Source organism: Loxodonta africana, chromosome 3, assembly GCF_030014295.1.
Source record: "Loxodonta africana isolate mLoxAfr1 chromosome 3, mLoxAfr1.hap2, whole genome shotgun sequence".
Classification (NCBI taxonomy): domain Eukaryota; kingdom Metazoa; phylum Chordata; class Mammalia; order Proboscidea; family Elephantidae; genus Loxodonta; species Loxodonta africana.
Window position 1 is genome coordinate 151,760,643 of NC_087344.1, and position 6,000 is coordinate 151,766,642.

The window sequence follows — 6,000 nt, forward strand, 5'->3', positions numbered from 1 at the left end:
ATATTCAATATTCTTCACCAACACCACAATTCAAAGGCATCAATTCTTTGGTCTTCCTTATGCATTGTCCAGCTGTCACATGCATATGATGCGATTGAAAATACCATGGCTTGGGTCAGGCGCACCTTAGTCTTCAAGGTGACATCTTTGCTCTTCAACACTTTAAAGAGGTCCTTTGCAGCAGATGTACCCAATCAATGCAGCATGTCTTTTGATTTCTTGACTGCTGCTTCCATGGCTGTTGATTGTGGAGCCAAGGAAAATGAAATCCTTGACAACTTCAATCTTTTCTCTGTTTATCATGATGTTGCTCATTGGTCCAGTTGTAAGGATTTTTGTTTTCTTTATGTTCAGGTGCAATCCATACTGAAGGCTGTGGTCTTTGATTTTCATTAATAAGTGATACTCATACACTTCAATAATGTACTGTTAGCATAAAAACTGAGGGACTAGCGGTGAGGGACATGGCCCGCAAACGGACTATGGCAAGAAGTTTGGATTTTACTGTAAACGCATTAAAAGTTTATTCTGGTTTCATGTACAAAAGCCCAGCTGGTATTTGAAATACCTTTACCAGGAAAACGGTTATGACCACATCATCTCAACAGTGGAAGGTACTTGTTAGGCTGAGTGAGAGGCATTTCACCTTTTGCCCGGATGTGGGGCGCACTCAAAGTTTCCCTTAGACCTGGCTCCAGGTATGCACGCTGTCGGGGTTCCTTCCCTTCTGACCTCTAGCTGTAAGGCCCCCTGCCTTCTAGGCGCAGATGGGGAGCGATGCCCGTGCGGGAATGAACTGCAAACCTAACGAAGCGCGCCAGTGAGTGACAAAATTAGCGCCAGACACTGCCGTGACTCGGATTCGAACCGAGGTTGCTGCGGCCACAACGCAGAGTACTAACCACTATACGATCACGGCGCACCACAAACTTGTCAGCGCTCACTGGTCTTTAAAATTTATTGACATAAAAACATTCACACTGTTTTGTTCTTGAACAGCCACAGGTGCTCTGCTTTTCTCTCACTTCTTGCCGTCTCTCAGCTCCTCCCTCCCCGTTGTGCTGCAGGATAGAAACCTTTCTCTCCTCCCCAGCACCTGGCCCGAGTTTCTGCACCTGCCTCCTGGAGGTCTTGTTCTCGCCCACGCCTCCCTGCTTTCCTTCGCCCCTCTTCACCGCTCCCCTTTCCGCACTTATTTTCCGCGCTCCAGCCCCACCTACCGCAAAAGAGGCGAATGGGGGGCTTCCTTGGTGCGGGCGGGCGGGCGAAGGCGGAGCAGCAGTGTCTTGGACCCTACTGGGGTCAGGCAGGGGTTGCAGACCCGGGGTCTCCGGGGGTCCCAGGCATCTGAGGCGGAGGAGGAGCAAGGAGGGGCGAAGGCCATTCGGCTGCCCTCCTAGCTTCAGACTCACCCAACGCACTGACTTTAATGCGATGAACAACACCATTTGTCACCCCAACCTGCCGGATTTTCCGAGGGTTTGTGCAGGTCGTACTGCAGAAAGCCGCTGGCACCGTCCAGTGGTTCAAAGGCGTTCACTCCGTGTACAAACAAGCGGGGTTACCTGTGGTCTCTGTGGCACAATCGGTTAGCGCGTTTGGCTGTTAACCGAAAGGTTGGTGGTTCGAGCCCACCCAAGGACGGTCCCCAGGTTTTGCACGTGTTAAGATATTCCCAGCGTTTCTGCTGTATGAACCTTACTAGGGAAAGGCAGAGAGAAATGGTAGTCACCCTTCTATCCTCTTTGCTTGGAAACTGAGAACTGGGAAATGACTGAAAGAGTCATGGGAGTTGTTTTTCACTAAGTTTTTTTTCCCCCCATATTATTTATTTGTAGTGTTATTTATTTAAGCCCCAGTGGAGTAGTGGTTGGAATCCCTGGTGGCGTCGTGGTTAAGTGCTGCGGCTGCTAACAAAAGAGTCGGCAGTTCGAATCCGCCAGGTGCGCCTTGGAAACTCTATGGGGCAGCTCTACTCTGCCCTATAGGGTCACTATGAGTCGGAATCGACTTGACGGCCCCGGGTTTTTGGTTTGGGTTGGTGTAGTGGATAAGTGCTACGGCTGCTAACCAAAAAAAGGTCAGCAGTTTGAATCCACCAGGCGCTCTTTGGAAACCCTGTGGGGCAGTTCTGTGTCCTATAGGTTCGCTATGTGTCCGAATCGACTCGACAGCAACGGGTTTGATTTTAGCATTATTTATTTAACCCTCGCCATATACTTTGGAAATTAAGTTGGTTCTATGGTTTTATAATTACAAAAGAAGTTGTAATCACCAAAAAAATAGTTATCTAGCTATCTATTTATAATCCCTCGTTCTGTTTCTTTAGCAACCCTCACTAAGACTCCCATTAATTTGAGAAATCCCAGGTCAATGGCAGTGGTTCCCACTATCCTTCATAAAATCGCCACCACAGAATGCTTTGAGGATGCAAGGACAGGTCCTTTAAATGTATTTCTCACATACTTGTTAAAGGTAATGTCTTCCTGACCCTACCTGGGGCTGTTGATGTGGGTGAATGAACATGTCTTACGTGATAAATTTCCTGTAGCTTTCTAATCCCCCTAAGGCTTTCGGTATTTTCCTCTACAATAAATGCATCAAAGACGCTCTGGCATTTCAAGTTCATTTACTGTAGGCCACCTTTGGGTGCAAGTTTTCAGTCAACTGCTTCAAGTGAACAATTTAGAATTGCTGGCAGCTGCTCAAAACACGGTGGCTCCAGAATTTCTATCTAGTGCACCTGTGTCAGTAAGTAAACCTAGCCGTATCCAACATTATGTTCCTTCCGCCCTGCTTCTACCCCCTTAGGATCCATTTCCATAGATACACCGCAGGATTTAGGTTCATATAAAGTGGCATCAATCTTGCAGTACTTCTGGTTGTATTGCACCTTCCTATGGGTCATCACAGTTTGTGCATTTCCCTCTGGGACTTTCTGGGACTCGAGTCTGATTCTAGATCTAAAGCAGTGAGAAAAAGTAGCACTCCGCTTTGAGGAGTAAAAAGCAACTGCTTCCGCCCGGTTTCGAACCGGGGAACTTTCCCGTATAAGGCGAACGTGATAACCATTACACTACACAAACACCCATGAACACTCTCTGCTGCTCTTCTTTAACTTTTGTGGCTTTCAGTGGACGAAATTCAATCCCAGTTCGAAATTCCACTGCCAGCAGCAAAGTCCTGGAAAGGGCCTCAATAAGCACTGAGTGAACCAAGGCTCACTGCATTTGCCTTGACTGGTCATTTCTCTCAAGGCTTAGCTTTAATGCCTCTTTGTCATCTCTTTCTCTTGTTCCTGCCACTTTCGTTTGCTTTTGGTGTGAGAACTCAAGGCAAACGTGTGGGGCCCCACTGTCCTTGTTTCGAGGGTAGGCGAGGAACCCTAAGCCAGGGAATATCGGGAGGCTCAGTCTCCTTTGCCCGAAGGGGTCGCTCGGTGTTTCCTGAGGCCCTTTTCTTTTTCAGTGTCAGCCTGTGGAGAAGGTTCAGGTGATAGAAAAGAACAAAGAGAACCTTTAGAACTCTCAGGAACTAAAACTGACATGTAGCATGTCTCGTTTGGTGCCCCGCCTCCCAAGAACCAGATGAGAATTGTGTCCTGGTCTGAAATCTGATTTAGAGCAGAGAAATGAGGTCTGGCTCAAGATGCTGAGTAATTGGAAGTCTTCTTGCAATGTTTTTCTTCTTCTTCTTCTTCTTTCTTCTCCTTACAAGGCTATTGGCGAACACTTGTCTATCCGCAAAAGAAAACCTGTTTCCGCCCGGTTTCTAAACAGGGACCTTTCGCGCATAAGGTGAAGGTGATAAGCACTGCACTACGGGAACTAGGCGAGTGAGCTAACCTAAGAATTTGTCCATGAAAATTGTACGACCTGCAGTTTTCAAGTACTTTGGCTTCCAGCACAGGAAATTCAACTACATTTGAAATTCGACTGCCAGCAGCAAAGTGCTGGAGAAAGCCCTCGGGAAAAGCACCAACAATCCCTCAGGCAAAGGAGTCTGAGGCTTCAGTTAGGACATAATGTAGTTTTCTGCGCCTATCCGTTAAGCTAGGACTTGGAGGAGGGCCCTGCCCCGAATTCGAGATCCCGCAGCTCATTAGAGTTTCCATTTTCAGAACTAAGCTCTCGGGCTCTCCAGCTCCCCACAGCCCAGGAGCTGTGAAGGCTCTCACCCCGGGGCTTAGGACCAGCGCCTCGGTGGCCCCTTTAATGGCGCTGGTTCCATGAAAAGATGTGCAATGTTATTCATCCCCCGACTTGCTGGTAGTTGCCATGGAGTTGGTTAGGACTCATGGCGACCACATGAGTGCAGTGCGGAACTGCCCCACAGGATTTCAAGGCTGTAATTTGGTGCTGCCCTGGTTAAAGCGCTTGACTGCTAACTGAAAGGTCAGCAATTCGAATCCAGGAGCCGCTGTGCGGGAGAAAGATGTGGCAGCTTGTTTCTGTAAAGATCACAGCCTTGGGTACCCTATGGGGCAGTTCTACTCTGTCCTATAGGGTCGCTATGAGTCAGAATCAACTGGATGGCAACGAAGCGCCTCTCGTGGGTTCTAAACACAAACCTTTCAGTTAGTAGCGGAGACCTGACAGCCCTCGGCGTGCTGCAGGCTGACTGGCGTTTTCGAGAAGACAAGGAGGAAAGGGCCTTGGGGGACGATCGCAGGAGTAGAGGGTAGGCGTCCTGGCTTGCCGAGTTTGGTGAGAAGAGATGTACTATCTGGAGGCGGGGGATTACACCAGCCCCGGCAGGTCCCGGGTGGTCTAGTGGCTAGGATTCGGCGCTTTCACCATTGCGGCCTGAGTTCGATTCCCAGTCAGGGAAAGCTGTTTTGCGCCCTCTCTCCTCCACCTGTTTGATGCAGAAGAGTCCCAGAATTGCCCAGGCTTGGAGAGGTGAGAGGCGATAAGCAACTGTTCAGCGGCTTCGGGCTCCCAACAGCTGTACCTTGCCCTTGGGCACCAGGAACCTTCACCACTACTGTGGTCCTCATCTTAGAAACCTAACCTTTAGCTTTCAGAATGTTCATCTCCAGAGAACAAAGTAGAACCTGTGACAAGAGCTCCAAATCTCCTTTTTCAAAACAATTGCAAACATAAAGTTGAAAGAGTAGTGACTTCATGCTTCACGCACTTACCAATGAACATTTTCCACATTAGCTTTGTCCATCTCTCCATATGTATGTATTTTCTACCCCATTTCAAAGTAACTTGCAGATATCTCAGGATCCTTTGGTTTTTTTTTTTTTTTTTTTTTTTTTGGTTACTCCTTTCCTTTGGCAATACCCCTCTAAACCAGCCTCTTGGGGACTTTATCCTCTCAAAGAGGTCCCTCTTGCTCCTTGAATATAAAGTCTCAGGTGTGAGCTGGAGCCCCTCCAGGAATTACAAAGACTCCAATCACTGGGAAAATCTCAGGTGTTTAGAGATTCTCTCTCAGAAACCAGGGAAAAAGTCCAAATCCTTTGAGTAAAAATTAATTGTACACTCCACAGACATGCTCATTCGCCCCTACTTTTATCCCCTGGAAAGGTCAGAAGACACTACCTTCAACAAGGCTGTGAGAAATAGATCCTACAGAACTGTTTTCACATCCTCAAAGAACTCTGTGGTGGTCATTTGATAAAAGACAGTGGGAACTGCTACCATGGAACTGGGATGATGGGAAGATGGGATTGGAAGGGTCAAGTCACAACATTTAACCTTAAAGGACAAGGTGACCTCAGTTACTACGTCGAGTACAGAGCTGAAGCAGTAATCAGAATGGTCTGTCCCTCAAAGCTCTTTGGCATTAACTCCTTGGTGGGTGTGTCTAGAAATGCAACAGATGGGCAACCTATTAACGTCTTACTTGATTTGCATAAGCAGAAACACACTAAGTCTGGTGAACATAGTCTGACTTGAATCACAGCAATAGACAGTCACAGACCCTCAACACATTCACAAGCACAGAGCTCTTTGAACGAAAGAGAGATAGATCCCCTCAAGGAAGAAC

General features: G+C 47.7%; 2 non-coding genes across 2 annotated transcripts; one reads left to right on the plus strand and one right to left on the minus strand.

The window, feature by feature from the left end:
- Nucleotides 1-847: 847 nt before the first annotated feature.
- Nucleotides 848-919, minus strand: TRNAH-GUG (transfer RNA histidin (anticodon GUG)). The gene has a single exon. It is a non-coding gene; the product is annotated as a tRNA-His (tRNA).
- A 651-nt stretch (nucleotides 920-1,570) lies between these two features.
- TRNAN-GUU (transfer RNA asparagine (anticodon GUU)) lies at nucleotides 1,571-1,644 on the plus strand. Its single transcript has one exon. It is a non-coding gene; the product is annotated as a tRNA-Asn (tRNA).
- The last annotated feature ends 4,356 nt before the right edge of the window (nucleotides 1,645-6,000 follow it).